The sequence below is a fragment of the Spodoptera frugiperda genome, chromosome 20, assembly GCF_023101765.2.
Source record: "Spodoptera frugiperda isolate SF20-4 chromosome 20, AGI-APGP_CSIRO_Sfru_2.0, whole genome shotgun sequence".
Classification (NCBI taxonomy): domain Eukaryota; kingdom Metazoa; phylum Arthropoda; class Insecta; order Lepidoptera; family Noctuidae; genus Spodoptera; species Spodoptera frugiperda.
The window spans coordinates 12,527,566-12,544,819 of record NC_064231.1 but is presented as its reverse complement, the minus strand read 5'-3'; the positions used below and the strand labels follow the sequence as shown (position 1 = coordinate 12,544,819).

The 17,254-nt window shown below is 32.6% G+C and overlaps 1 protein-coding gene across 2 annotated transcripts in view; it reads left to right on the top strand.

Annotated features, from left to right (window-relative positions):
- LOC118262043 (elongation of very long chain fatty acids protein 7-like) overlaps positions 1-17,254 on the top strand; it is an 86,269-nt gene that overhangs the window by 18,724 nt on the left and 50,291 nt on the right. For both annotated transcript variants that reach the window (XM_050701080.1, XM_050701081.1), the window contains exon 2: positions 12,479-12,660. The gene's annotated coding sequence lies outside the window, so the exon portion shown is untranslated. The remainder of the gene's footprint in view (positions 1-12,478; positions 12,661-17,254) is intronic.

The following is a 17,254-nucleotide window of genomic DNA, read 5'->3' as shown; positions in this document are numbered from 1 at the left end:
TATGAAATACGCTTTTTGGATACTAATTATAATTTGTTCTAATTACTTATATGTTAACAACGTATGGGGATAGACTCTCCCACTATTTCGCTGAATTACTCAGTCATAAAATATTATACCCACTTTTCCCCAAAATAGGACCTACATAGTATATTTATGTATGTATATGCACGTCTAACTACCCCATTGGAGTTGAAAATTTACAACACCATACAAACTTACACGTAATCACAAAGTTGTAATTAATCGAAATTAAATCCTGCTATATTATAAATGCGAAAGTTTGTTTTTACTCCGTCACGTCAAAACTTCGAAAGAAATCGAGATGAAATTTGAAATAGGTTATGGCTTGTCTTGATTACACAAAGGCCTACTTTCTATGTATAGGGTTACTTTTTATCGTACAGGAACGCGGGTGAAGCCGCTGGCAGAAACTATTTGTCATATATAACCACGATCTAACATAATTTTAAATGAAAATTACACGTAACCGATCACAGAATAGCATAATTGAATCACGTAAAAACTTAGTACCAAAATGTCATAATCATATTGTTTTTCGCAATACTGACCGACGCCGACGTAAAGCGAAGCCTGCAATATTTGGACTTTAAAACCTTGGACCGAAGGGTCAATGTCGTAAATTGCGTACTCTCCTTCATATACATGTGCTATGTACTTGTGATTTATGGATTCATCGCGTGTTCCACGTTTTCTAAAAGATACAATTAAGTTTTTATATAGATTTTGTATTGAAAGTATCTATAGTGTAAAGCAGGGCTTCCCAAACTATGGGTCGCAACTCATTGGTGCGAATCGAATTTTTAGTGGATGGATCTTGTCTGTAGAAAGACACACTAACCAACCGTTCTGTATTTTATTTTCCATATTGGTAATATATATACCCTGAAGGTAGGTCCTGAGTTTTTTTTTTTTTTGAGGGGGTAAATCATCCAATGACTTCTCTCGTCTTGGGCGAGGCGAGAGGGAGTGTCAGACTCTTACTGACTAAAAACCACCCCATTCCTACTTCTGTTTTTCGAACCGGAGCCCCGGTAAACCCGTTAGGTAGTCCGCAGCTCCGGATAGGTCCTGAGTTTAGGAACATAATTTAGATATATCGTAGTCTAGACAACTTTGGGAACCACTGGTGTAAAGTGTAATGAATGGTCGACTACATAACTCCTCTGATGGGTGTTGAAGGTGACCTTGGCCTGCAGCGTAATTGCTTACCATCAGGTGATCCGTCTGATTGCTTGCCTCCCTACCACATAAAAAGCATTTACATCTCTCTAAGAGACATAGAACTTGATAACATAACTGGCTAAAATCTTTATTTAAATCGTGTGACTTTTTATCTTCTGAATAAGAGGATCTGCACCTGTCTTAAGTATATGACTAAGAAAGAAGTTGAGTTAGAAGAAAATAATATGATTATAAAAGATATTTTATCTTCTGATTAGAAAAAAAAAACAAATGGTTTTTTTTTTGTGTAAGTATAAATATTAAAATATGCACTTAACTAAAAAACACAATTTAGCAAAATTAGCAGCTCTTTATACATATATATCTATTTTAACAATAGTACACGAATAGTAACATGCGTATTGCGTAGTTGTACTAAAAGTCTTGATCTCAATAAATCAATATTTAACATGTCACTATGTGTGGCTATTGGCTAAACTACTTATAACGTTAAACACAGCTGTCAACGAAGTAACAATCACACGATTGAAAGTAAACTTGTACAATGAACTTAAGACTGTTTTTACTTTGTACAATTGTCCCACGAGTTTAATTAAGACATAAATTAACAATAGTACGTAGTTTTGTATCGTAAAATGATTACTGTAGTTCGATTGTACGTAGATATTTGTAATTTGAAATTATTATGTAATATACATTTTATTTAAATAAAAAAAAATGATTGTCATACCCCATGTTCATAAAATTACTGTTAAGGTGTGATAGTTACATAACAATAATATGTTGCGAATCTAAAATCGTGTTCGGATTGGCAAATATAATTTAATTATAGTAATCGTCATTGCTGAGAACTTTTAGGCTTGAATAACTTTTCATAGTTGTGTAATTTGAACGGACATTGAAAACAAACGAGAAGTTTTTCAATCTACACTAATTAATAAGACCTGAAGAGTTTGTTTGTTTGAAGGCGCTAATCTCCGAAACTACTAATCCAAATTGAATTATTATTTTTGCGTTGGATAGTCTATTTATTGAGGAAGGTTATAGGTAAAGCTTTAAGCGACGACCAATAAGAGTCAAGCATTTACATTGTCATATAACATTTTTTTTTCCGAATGTCCATTATTAGTTATTGATCATTCAAAAATATTGTTAATTGTTTTTCAGTTACAACTATACATAATTTATAATATTACCTACCGTATAATAAAAACAGACTACCAAAAATTATGACAAATGCAAAACGATTAATCTACCAACGAAATCCCTTTCAGTCTGACTGACATACCGAAACCAATTTGACCTTTTGACGTTACTGCTCACCCTTTCAACTCGCTTACATCATTTATAAATGATTATCATGTACCAAGCATGATTTTGTTACGCAAATCATCGTAAAATATAGAAGACGGACAGACCTCCTTGAAGGTTTTTATGACTGAAACTACAAAAAACCTTTTTTATTATAGTCTTTGTACGTATGTAATATTTTGATTAAGTAATGTTGATAATGAGTTCCTGGTATGACCAAAATCATGTAAACTAATTTTTACAGGGGATATTACACTCTGATTTGTAAGTGAGGTTTGTGACCCGACAATCATTCCTAACAACTTTGATCTTCGACATAACTTAAAGCCATTCAGCCATCTGTAATAATATTGTATAAATAACTACAATTAGTATAAAATTAACTAAAAATTACTACTAACTACTAATTACTAACGTATATTAATGAAGAAAAGCTCTATTAATTTCGCGACGTTGCCGCGTCTGCACACGTTGCTCATGATGAAGAGTCCCTTTGTGATTAGAAACTAGTAGAGCTATTCCATTAATATAAGTGACTAAACCGTGATTTTTACTAATTTAATTAGTATGACTTCAGTAAGTAGGTACAAAAAGTGTATTACATTTCACTTTTTGTCAAAAGTCACAAGACATAAATTGGACTCCGTAACAACCCAAGAATCTGGCATTCACCTTCATAGTCGAGGCACCTGCCATTCCAACATTCATCACTTAAAAACAATGAAAATTCATCTCCAGACATTGAACAATAAACTAACACTACAAGGTATATCTCTTGTCATCACGCATGCTTCGTCACCGTGACGAAACGAACGGACATAGCGCAGGAATTATGTTAGCGTGTAATGTACACACGACATTGACCCAGTACTCACTGAGTACATAGCACGTACTATTAATTTGATAAACTGCACATCTTTGGTAGGCTGTGGTCTTTGATTAGCAAGATTTTTCTTGGAAAACTGTGTAATATGTGTTTGATGAATGAAGATGGTGTGATGCGTTCTGGTTTTATACATAGAAACAAATCAAATCACTTCAATGCATCCATAGTGCATAGTGTGTTCTATAAATTTATACAGTAATATGTTCCAACTATTATACTAGAATCTTAACGTATCTTGCCATACTTGTTTAGATAATGAATAATTGCTTTATTTTGAAATAAAGACTGACTACATTTATACTCCTCTTCTGGTGTTCTAAAGCGCTTTCTCGTTTTTGTCCTATTCCATTTACATTGTGTTGATTTGTGGACTCAACATTCCAGCATTCAATCCATTGGGGTTATAAATGTAAAGTTTTTAGAATATTGAGTCAAAAGACAATTATTATGAGACGTATGTATGTATATGTATAATAGACGTTAGCTTTTAGTCAGTCATATTTAGTTTTCCTACGAAGTTTACTACACACTCTTTTATATACTTTCCTGATATTACATACACATTGCAAGATTCAAATGTCATATTTTTATTGCATTACAATCATATTAAAGTTCACAATATGAGTAGTATCTTCTTTTATTTTTAACTTACCGTTATTCTATTACACAACCAGTCGTATTGTTCTGTATGAAATGCAAGGCCAAAGTAATTCAGAACTAAAGTGCAATGAGGAGATTGTAATTGAAATAGTTATTGCCAACAACTTTACTGTGAAGAATGCGTTCTTTTTTTTCATATGAAATATTTTTGTGGTTCTATTGTAATAGAAAGAAAAAATGTGTCATGAAATTGCGCTAATTTCTTTTTGTATGTATGCAGTGATAGAAGTAAAGGGCTATTTTTATCATAATTATCGTGAGACATACTAAATTAACTAAAAAACCGTGATCTCCATTAATGTACGTGAGTAAACCGTGTTTTTGTTATAATCCATTTTGGGTTTTTTTACTGACTTCAAAAAAAGCAGGATTTACTACGTTCGGACGTTGGTTTTTTTACAACACCACATCAGAAACATCAACAAGTTTAATTGCTTTTCGGGTTTTTACACCAAAAACAAAATCGAAGCCAAAACTGGTACATTGGTTGTTCCAGTAAACGTACCTTTAACGGCAATGTACAATTTACACAGGTTTCTTTAATAAGGTAATATAATATTAGTAAGCAGTTCCACTTAGTCTTAGTAAACAGCCTATACAATTACTGCAGCCAAATGACGAAAATCCACCAATGAAATTGTCAGAAAAAGTATGAATCAGCCACATTCACGCGCCTTACATCAGTGAGTCGAGGAAAACTGGTCGTTTTTGCGCTGTTAGGCAGTTGCAAGCTTCAATGCTGTACACTATTTGTAATCTTACTATAAGATAGTTTTACGATGGGTAATTAATAATCTTTTATTAATATTATTGAAGAAATGTTAGCACATGACCTATTTCTCGCCAAGAACTTGCCAGATGTGATATCCAAAATGTCATATATCGAGTTGTGGATTCGAGATGATGCACATCACTTAGTCTCAGATAAAACTCACCACCACCTCAGTTACTTTTAATACACCCCTTTTTATAAGGGGAAAATCATCCAATGACTTCTCCCGTCTTGGGCGAGGCGAGAAGGAATATCAGACTCTTACTGACTAAAAACTACCCCGTTCCTACTCCTGCTTTTCGAGTCGGAGTCCTAGTAAACCCGCTAGGTAGTCCACAGCCTAATGACTATTGTAATTCTATTTATATTCTAGACCATTTTAGTATATAGTTCTCGTCCATGAAAGCTAGAATTAAGACAACCTATCAAGTTTTTCTCTCAAATCGTAAATTAGTAACTAGATTCGCAACTAACTCGGTCTCGCAGCATTCCACAAGCCGGGAACAGAGTGTACGACATCGGAATCGTTTTGCAACCGTCCACAATGTTGCAACGTTACCTTTCTAGATATATCCACTAGCTAACTGAATTGTGGCGATAGGGAGCGAGATCCGAATGACCGCGGCCCGTGACGATCGTTTCCGACCGCGTGAGTACACCTTTATTATTTTATCCTTGACGTTGTTTCATTTTTATTTTTTTATACAATTATTTTTTCTTGTACTTGTGATTTTTGTGACGTATTTGAAATAAGAATATAGTAAAGAGTTACCTATACTTTTTTCCTAGAGCCTGATTACACTTTCATAACTATAAAATATGTGAACTTTATCAGTTTAAAAATACGTGGAACTTAATTTCAACACTCTTTACTTAACCGATAAGCAAATTTGATTACGCTAATTAATAACTTTGGCTGACTATTTCATCAAAGAAATAATTTAATTTATAACTCGTCAATTAACACCTCATTTATTAGGCCTCTTTATAATCAATCTTTATATATATAATTCTTCTGTACGTGTGTATGTCACTGAACTCCTCTTAAACGACTAGACGGATTTTGATGAAACTTTTTGTGTGTGTTCAAGAGGATCTGAGAATGGTTTAGATTCACAATTTTGTCCGCTGGACAATGATTTTTTGATTATTTTTTAATTTATCAGTAGTTGTTGATTTTGGAATGTTTTACATTGAATCCGACAGACGGCGCTACCATCGCAGTGTCAAATATGAATGACGTTAGATATTGTCATAACATTTGAATAACAATTTTATTTTCATCAAAAAGGTCCAGAATGTTTTAGCTTATTAAAAAAAGTTTAAAATTTCAAATTAAAGACGTGTAGACAGGACAACGTCTGTCGGGTCCGCTAGTATAAATATGTAATTTACTACACTGCTACTGATGACCTTTTCAATAAAACTCGTTGAAAAGCCATGCATCGGCATGAATGGGCTGGCTCGAGCAGATTGATACCAAAGCTTAACAAAAAACTGCCGTGAAACAACGCTTGCGTTCTTCTTTGTTAACTCTTCATGTTGGAACGTGGATCTCCACTAGACACAATGTGTTTTGTATTGTTGTCTTATATACCGGCATTATATGAGAGGTTAAAACACGTTGAAAAGCCATGTTGGGACAAGAATGAGCTGACTCGATCCGAGTGATATCATGGTCACACAGAAAACCAACGTGAAACAACGCTTAATTACTTTGCGTTTCGCCGTGTGATTAAAGTTATCAGAGGCCCACTGAGCCCCTTCTCTCTCAAGGCCGCCAACGCACATGTAACTCTTCTAGTATTGCTAGTGTCCATGGGTATCGCCGATTGCTTACCATCATGTAATTAAACGAACGAAAAAACTTCGCAGATTGCATACTACAATTCTATTTATTCCTAACTTGCTAACGTGAACAAAAATGAACAAATGAAATGAAGATAAATAAATAGGTTTTGATATGAAATTAAAAATAAAACGTTATTTTAAGTAATTCTATTAGTAAATCAATAAAACCTACGGCCGAAGATTAAACGAAACTTCGCATTCGAGAACCGGAGTACTACTGGTGATTCGAATGTTCGTTTACCCCATAAAGTAACACATAACTACATACTTCAATTAATTAGTTAATTACATTTAAGTAATCAATGGTTTAATTAGTCTTGTTAAATTACGTGTTTAGTAAACTTTATTACTGTTGTTAAAGCTATAACTTCTTTGTGTATTACCTTAAAGGTCACTTAAATTGCCTTGTTACTATTTTAAGATGATTTTGTGGGCGATGGAAGATATGGGCTAATTGACTGTTGGCTTGTGTTTTGCTTAATATGCTTCAAAATATTATGCTTGATATGAAGAACAACAAAGCTGTATTTCTTTTTTATCAAATGATTTTACCAGTACCGGTAACTAATATAGGTATTATTTATATGAACACATGAATTGTCTCATTTGTCAGTTGCGATTAGAAACCTAAAAAGTCAATCCTTATTGTATAAGAAAATATTTTTTTTTAAAGAAAACTGCCTTCTATGGCTATTTTAAATCGGTTAATATACCTCAAACGTTCTCCTAAGTCTGAAAAATAATATGTTGAAAACTGCATCAAAATCGGTACGGTATGCCAAAACTACACATCAAACTGAGAACTGTTTTTGAAGTCGGTTCAGTTTTCTGCTAGCCGAGAAAGACTTAAATATAAGTAACTAAATTATAAACTGATCATGACCTTTGACAGGCTCATTGACCGAAGTACCTTCAAGATAAAATAAAACTCACACAAATTATCATTATGTGATAATACTCCCTTTGTTTCACAACACGTGCAGAAAGACATTTCCTGATTCTTCTCAATTATTGTTTTGGCTCCTATCTTTCGTACAAAGCGGTCTTCCTTGTCATCTTATTACAAAACGTGATTAAAGCATAACAATGCAAATTAGCGTATTTACGTCATACACAGTATAAGACAAAGACTTTTTATCAGTATTTCTTATGACATATATAATTTTGAAAAAAAAAATATTATGCCTACATACACTTACTCATTTTACGGAGAATGTAATAAATGGAGCGTCTTATGTCCTAAATACCAATGTCCAGTTTTGGATAGAAAAGGACTTACGCCAAATATGTAAAATAATGAAAATAAAGATTAGTTGAAAGATTTAGACAGTGTAGTATCGATAGAGTAGCGAATATCTAAATGTATTATGGTAACTTTTGTGAGATATACTAAATTAATTATTATATAATCATCGGCTGACTCACGTTACTGTTCTGTTAGTAGCAACGCGACCATCTCTGCGTCGTGGGTCGCGGAATGTTGCTCATGAATATGAGCCTCTAACATAGCTTGAAACTAGTCGAATTCCTCGTCAAACAGTTACGTGCGTATGCCGATAATATAACAATAAATTTTAAAGATTAATGTTATATTTTTCAAAATATCACGAGACCTTTATCATGTTCTAATATTTTCAAAAATAACTGAAATATAACCATTTTCGTATGAATTATGTTAGTTAGTAGATACATACCATATAAGTCTCTGACTAACGATATTTCCCTAATATGAATTAAAAGCGTTAATTTTACTTATCTCAGAAGTACATTACTTACAGAGTTTACGATTTTCAGACACGGAAGACTTAATTTACATAAAATAATTTATGATCATTGTGACAGTAACAAACAACATAAATCTAAACTATAACCGTAAAACTGTAACAACTAGGAAACAAAACAAAAAGACAGACAAAGTCATATATGCAGCTCCACTAGAGTTAGCTGCGGACTACCTAGCGGGTTTACCGGGGTTCCGGCTCGACAAACAGGAGTAGGAACGGGGTGGTTTTTAGTCAATGAGAGTCTAACACTCTATTTCGCCACGCTCGGAGCGGGAGAAGCCATTGGATGATGTCCCCACCTTAAAAAAAAAGCTCAACTAGAGTTAAGCATGCCACTCCAATGACTAAGTACTCCGTGCCCTTGCCTAATCGCACGTGCAAATCTCGCTCATTCATGTATGTATAATACAAATATTCGTGATTATATTTATCTCTATATAAAATCTGTGTGTCCTTCCGTCCGAGGTTGATGTACTTGCGAAACGTGCGGTTAATCATACCAAATACATTTCGTCGTACATGAAGTTGGTTTAAAAATAAACTTGCTAAGATATATATATATATATATATATACGTAGGTACTTTCCGTAACTAACTGCCGCACTTAATCATTTAATTATTATTTTATTTCTTAGGAATGATTCTGTACAGAAAACAATGATTAAGGACTGTGTTAACTAGCCATTGAATAACTCTGAGTATGGCAGTAAATATAGAAAAAGATAATTCATATCTACAATAGTGTTACTGAGCTTGTGCTCTATTAGTCAATACTTTTCAATAAAAAAGCTAAACTAAAATACCTCTTATTACATAGTTAGTTCTTTACCACACGTACATGTGATAAAACAAACTATTAAACAATGTTTAGCATCCATTTTATTAAACATAAAATACAAACAAAACTGACTACTAGTCTACATTAATCTTAATAACCCAATTTCGACTCACGAATAAATAAAAATATAAATTCAGTTTATACTAACTTAGAACTTCAGTTCAATGACTGAGCATTGTTAATATATAAAAAAAATGTACCAAATAACAGGAATCAAAAGAAATATTAATGAAGTAATTCACAACAATAATAATAAAATGCTGTAAAGTAACATATTCATACATCACCAAACATTGGAGCCAAAACTACTACTTGCTACGGTTTCAAAAATCTCGTAGCAACTTCGGAAAATTTCCACTTGAGCGCTCGTAGTCGAGGCGCTACGAAGGACTACGAAAAAATCGTAGCCACTTTGTAGCATTTTATTTGATTTTGATTCTGTTAGCTATCAATTAATTTTTATTTTTAACCATGATGTTAAAATCTGTATCGTTGAATAATACACCTTATGAGTATTACGGATTGGTTCAGATTTGAATGGCTGAAAAAAACACGGTTTAGCTCTTTAGATTTTTTCTGAAAAAACATAATGCTATTAAACTTTGAGATCGCTTAAATGTAATGTAGTTTATGACTTGTTATTTTTTGTAGATTAAAACCAAAACGTCATATCTTTACGTCAAATTGTAAATTGTTTGTGAAACAATACAATCATTAATTGTATCTAGTGACGCCATTCACATCATTACATGACGAATTGTCGCGGACGCGGGATTCCCGTATTCCGAGTAAACTGCAGTTTTTCTACATGGAATCTTATTGCCTAGGAAATAATGACCATAATTAATTATGATTATCATTACGTAGGTACCATAAAATTGTTTACGAAAACAGTATTGCGTAACGGAGGTTTTCGCAAAAAGGTCTCAGTAAAAAGTATGTGATGATACTGAAATGAATTATTTCTAATTATATATTTCCTTTTGAAGCGTTTTTTCTTTTGTTTGGATGTTTTTGTCATAATAAAAGTCAATGGCATTAATAACGTAATTGTAATTCCCTCCTTTTTTATTTCGAGTATTTTCCAAGATGGCGGTCGGCCTGGGGCTAATACTCGATCAGACAATGAACTCCCTTTGTCATCTATTCTCAATTTGTTAATTTTACGTATACAAAATTTTAAAATGTTAACAAAATAACTATTTTTAATTAATTCAACCATTAGTAATTAAATTGAACTGATATTATGTTGGTAGTTTTGATATACTTATTCTTTGCAACACATCGTTTCTTATCTTAATGTAATATACTTTTTAGCTTTTTTGTCATATCGAGAATCCTCTTCCTTGGAAATTATATCGCTAATAAACATTTTCGTACATAGTCTGAACACTGATGTTGTAGGTTAACTTAGGCCACAGTTACAGCTTACCATTAAGCGGTCTGCAAACTTTGTTGCTAACAATAGCATAAAAAATATGCTCTTAAAGAGACATTGCCACCATCTACGCACTTTCAAACTTTGTCCCGAACCAAAAAAACATCAACGCAAATCACCTTCCAGAATCGACAAACAAACGCTTTGACCTTAACCACGTCTTCGACCAAAAAACAAGTGCACATCAATTATTCTGGTAACATTATATAATAAGGGTAATTGAGTACGACCTCTTCTAAAAATAATATGTAATTATCTTTGGGTATTTGTACGGTTTGTCTAAAGTCCGCGGTGACCGTACTTTACAATGTCATTTATGGTTATGTAAAAACGTCGTGCGTTGAAATTTGTGGTTGTGCAGGGTCAAAGGTATGGTACAAGGACTGTGGTTGACACTCATTGATGTGGAACTGCGAGACATGTGGCTGTTTCTAATATCTTGGTTTGGTATTTTGTTTAAGTTCGTGTATTTGTTTAATTTTTGTTGTTGTCACAAGTAAATATAAAATTTCAAAAGTAATTACTTAGGTAATATTTTGGGGAATCTTTCGTTTCAGCTGACTCTATGATTTTTTAGGTATGACATTATCAGCATGTGGCCACTGGTGACAAAAGGCCTCTTCACACACGGAGAAGATTTGAGTATTAATCACCACACTTGCTCTTGATTTTAAACTTATAATTACAAATTATAAGCTCAGGTTTCCTCACGATGTTTTCCTTCACCGTTTGTCAGTGGTATTTAAATAAACATTGATACTTTTTGTTTATAAACAAATGCGTGTGTACTGTGTAAAACTGTAAAATGTACCTAGAAGTGACGTCAAGCGATATTACAAATCGATATATCTTCGAAAGTATTTGTTTCCATAAGAATAATCTACAACACGGATATTAAAATTAGTCATCTTTCCTATTATGATCTTAATTCATTTAAAGTAAGCAATGTTTAATAATCTTCTTTAAATCTCATATTACTTATTGTTTTTCTGCAAAGACAAAGCAAACCGGTTGGTCATTTGTTTTTATCAGAATTCACGTGTTAAGACGATAGACGTGTGTATGATTAGCTGTCAACACGTGATAGAGTTTTATCTTTAATGAGCATCATCATTTCAGGTGTGATGCCTTGGTTCTTTTTTGTTTGAAAGTATGACTTATGAGAATAAGTATGTTGCCTGACTTCGTGAAGTATACCACTTCAACATCTTGATTGGTTTGTTTTAAGTTTGATCTATCGTTTGTAGAACCTTTACTTGAAGAAACAAATATGCAATTTTTAAACGTTGCCCCACTCTTGGGTTTCCTTATGTGTCGTGGGTGCATTTACAAATGTACAAGATTACATGCACATGACACCCAAACCCGAACCAACAAATTTGTGGTCCAGCTTGATTGCAATAGATTGCAATAGGTACCTAAGCATAAGTGATCGTAAAGGTAAACTAGATCTAACTGTAAACTACTAATATGATTAATTATTAAGTTATCGGCTTACTCACGTAACTTTTTGACGAGGAACTTGACTAGTTTCAAGCCATGCTAGAGACTCATATTATTGAGCAGCATTCAGCGACACACAGTTATGTGAGTAAGTCGATAACATAATAATTAATTTAGTATGTCACGAAAATTATAATAAAAAAATCTTGAACAAAGGTTCTACAAGCAACTTTATACACAACAACTGAAGATGTATTAAATACTTAAAGTTCATATTCCTTTGTTACAGTTCTCATCTCCTGCATTCCTACGATGTTGTTCAGCATTCTAGTCTACTTGTTCTACTACGCGGTGTACACCATCCTGCTGGCCATAGCTGGTCTCTGGTGCTTTGAGGAGTGTCTCCTGACTGAGGACGAGGAGTACGAGTTTACCCACCAGTACCGGGCCATGCCGTACTGATTGATACTTGTAAGTCTCTTTTAATTACCTATTAAGCTTTATGCACTTAAAACAGTACTAACATGGAGTTAATGTCAATTATTTTGTCAGAAAATAAATATTGTATGAAGCAAAACTAGGAAAGAAGCCTATTCGTTAACATATTAATACATTAACTGAAAAAAGTTCTACTTCTTTCGAGTCACAGAAGGACTCATCGTCTTTGAAAACTTCGAGATTTTTTATAAGCGCCGCATGATGTTAACACGACGCTGCTAGGAGAAGAGGCATTATGTCTCACAACCCTAATATAGTCATAAAAATATATTGGTACATTATTTTATTTAACAAATTATAATACAGTATAACTAAAACCGAAAATCAATCTCCATAAATTTTTCGTCCCAAAACCAGATCAACAAACAACAAATCAAAACTAATGCAAATAAATGATTGATCTCTAGTCTAGGGCAATGCACTTGTTTGTATTTATAATGCTACGCTGTGCGACTTAAACCTATGTAATCTAGACATTGTATAAAAAACCTAACGATGTATTCATTTCTCTAATTAGGTACCAAATAGCTTTGTATGACCTAGACGGAAATTCCCCGCGGTCATTATAAAATGACGAAGAATTAAGTTTTTGCTTCGAAATATATGTAGGTGCCAATTCTTTTATTAAAAAAACATATAATCGTTATCGCGTAGTACATTCTATTTTTAATTGTCCTTATTGCGCAAAAGGACGATTAAAAATAGGTTTTAATATACATATACTATAAGTAAATTATAGTGTTTTTCTGTTTGTTGTATTTTAACAGTCCGATTTGGAAACTGGAAGTCATTGGGGTTTATGTTCAGCTGTAGATTTAGTGTGGCTGTTACGATGACGATTAGTACTCAGCAGTCGATGCCTTGTGTCTAGTTTGATGATGATGATGAAGAGGTTTTAATGAATTGAGCAACATCAATAGACATCATCCTAGTTTATTATCCTAGTTTGGGGGCTACCGATACACTTGGTGACAACATCAAAATTAAACAAATTATTGTGATATACCTAGTATAAGACCATAATGATTGTGAAGTTCGTTAATAAATTTATTCTTATTCTTATTCTTATCATTTGACTGCACATTTATCGCGGTTTAGATGCATGGAACAACTTTTTGTGTAATCAACAGATTGTTGTTCCGGGTCTGAATGTCATGTGTATGTGAAATTGTATGTTAGTAAAATGCACCGACGAAACAAACATCCTGGTGTGGGACAACGTTTATATTTAAGAGAAAAAAAGAAAAAAATTGCTAAATAACTTGGGTTTTATAAATCTTGCTTAAATGTGGCATCCAAAGGACATTATTGATTTTAATTACTTGAGGATATTAATAAGTATTAATAATACCTATACAGTCCTTAATGTATTAATTGATGCAGTTATGGGTTGTCTTTTTAGTTTCATTATCGTAAATAATGTTAGAAGCTTTAATAGGATATAGTTCTGTTGCCATGTTTTTATATTTTCTACTACTATTAGTGAAAACCTATAATTAGGTAGATGACTAATTTTTATTTTAGTAATCGTCTTGAATATTATTTAAAAACATTCGATATGTATTTTTTATTTTCTTACGGAAACAAATACTTTAGATTTGAAATAACGCGTAACATCGCTTCTAGGTACATTTTTTTAGACGTAGAAATGACGGATTTCCTCCCACTCCTAAACTTTGATTCGTTTTAGCTAAATATTGTTATGTTATACGACATAATAAAAATACACTACACTACGTGTCTAATATTTTTTCATTACCTAACTGACTAAACAGATTTTTAATTTTCATACCCCATCTTCATCCCTATTGGACTTTTCACACATTATACAATGTTTTTCCACAAAAAAATTCTTAACATTATTTATAATTATGAAGTAACGATTAAGATTAAAAAGGATTCTGTATAGTCTTCGATCCAACAGTTGTTTGTTGTTAGAAATTCGTGATGTTTGATGTTTTGTTTCATATCTATTTAGTTAATAAAAAATTACAGCACAATGACCGCAGAGTGGGTTTGTGCGCATTAGAATTTCTTACAAGACTTTTTGTATCAAGTCTCTTTTTAGTATCGTTTGGCTTAGTCTTTAATTAAATACATTAATATTTCTATGAAGCGGAATATACAAGACATACTTGACATGAAACAAATATTCAAATGAATTCGTTCAGTTGAATAAAGCAAGTACTTCAAGTATAGATAGACGTGCACCAGCACTTGTCAGACGAGATGGTGGCCAAACGCCATCCTATTAAGCATAAAACCGTGTAATTCAGATTTATAATATTTTTTTTCATAAGTGTTAAAACGGATTTAGTTTGAATTACAAAGCAAATTCGTCTTTGTCAAATTTTATTTAATTATTTATTCTATCGATAATACTAGTAGTAGGTATAATCTATAAATAATTTTACTGTTGGTAACTGTTCATTTCGTTGCAAAACGGAACGGTAAAATATACCAGTTTTCAGTGCCATCATACCGTATTGCCCTTAATTTGAATTTAACTTGTAATTACTTTATCTTAACATAAAGCCGACGTACAAAAACTTGCAAAATAGCGATTAAGTAAAAAATCTAAAAAAAAAAACACAGATCACTAAAAAGATTACTAGATCGGGCAAAAAGTGGCTTAATAATGGTAGAATCTAACATCAATCAGTAAATATGAATGGGCAAATATGTTTAGTTAAATACATGCATGTTCCGGGATCAAAGTACGGTTACAGGAAACCTGATGATTTTAGAATAACAATTTAAAAATTAAGAGTATTATTTGATTTAGTTTCAAAATATGTTTTCATTGCATGAAAACTGGGATAAACGAGTTTGTGATATAGTGGCATATCTGGCATAGGTGATGTATATGTTTGTGGAGGATGGCTATTGTTCCTGAGTACGATATACTGCCTTATATTGGATTGGCTGTAGTCGTAAGTAATGATGACAATGACATAATATCCTTGAGTCAATAGTTCGGTTAGGTCACTGAAGAGCGAGCCCCATGTGTTGATACCGTTGCTGAGATGATGTGCCATGGACATGGTGCGACGACCGACGGCACTAAATTGTACAGTGATTTCTAATTCATAATCAAAACTTAATTCACGCCGCGACATATAGAATCTGTAGTAGGTATTGTAAACAATAAACTCTGAACAAATAAGTCTATGAATATGTGGCCAAAAGTTTTAGTATTAGGTATATCTCGAGATAAATCTTTATGTGTATAAAGTACACACAAAAATACTAATTCAATTCATGAACATTTTAATAATCTATTACATTTTAAATTGTTACATTTAGTTTAAACGTACTACAAAATATTACAGACGTGACATTATATACACATACTACAACGTCACATAAAAACATAGAAATAATCATTTACCACAAACAGGGAACAAAGTAATTTGTACAGTCAATGTGCATAGCACGTATTAATGTAGTTTCATTTAAAGTGTCATTATAATACTTTAATTGGCATATTTAAACTAAATGCGTCATTACGTTGTATTTAATGTAAAATGACGTCTGACAATAATAAATAAATAGCTGTTATTCTCACGTTGACTATAAAAAATATTAGGTCTCAAAATACATAGTACAAATTAAGGTGTTTTTCCAGCTAGTTATTAGGCGAACAGTAGGTATAACGACAAACGACCATAAAAAACTGTGTTACACATTGTTAATAATATCTATATATGAAACTATGTATTCAGAATGACCAGAAGGCTGGCTGTTTCTTCGGTCAGAATATAAGCATTGCCATTCAACGTGGCAATGCGGCCAGTCTTCTGGGAACGTTCCCCATTGACAGTGACAGCGGATGAGTACTTCGACGCCTAATGAAGAGATTTGTTTATTTATTTTTATGTTGTAAATATTTTAGTCATACTTCTTATTATTATTTAGTCTAAATTATTTATAACAAAAGGAATTCAAAATTGTATCGAATAACTTTTAAATAGGTTTTAATTCTAGCAATAAGTATCTATCATTATTTTACGATTCATAGTAGTTTTCGAAAACAATAATGTATGAAAATTGTGAATTTTCGATCTCGTATAACTTCCATGTCTTAAATCTTACAACTTTAGTGCCATATTAACTATAGCTTCAAATGGCTAGTTCTCACAATACACACTATTTTTCTTCGTTGGCATTTTCAGCTAGAGTCCAAAACTAATGATCTCCTTTGACACGTTTATTGATAAACAGCTCGTTAAGCATACAATATACTTTTGCTCCCAACACCCCGAGCAAAGGGCAATACTTATTATTTCAACTAAGTAATACGTCAACTGACTACACCACAGAAAAGAGATATACTACTCTATACTATTTTATAATATAATATGACAACATGTTCGAACCTCGTATGTAGAGCGATGAATGCGCTAGACAGCACCTTTTTTTCTTTTTGCTTACATATTTTTATAGTGTCTTAGATGTCTACATGAAATGTTTCGCAAAGATACTGTGATTTTCGCTTACACACATTCGTTTACGTTAGTAATATGTAACACGAGTAATTTTTAGCTTCAGTTTCATTTGATATGAC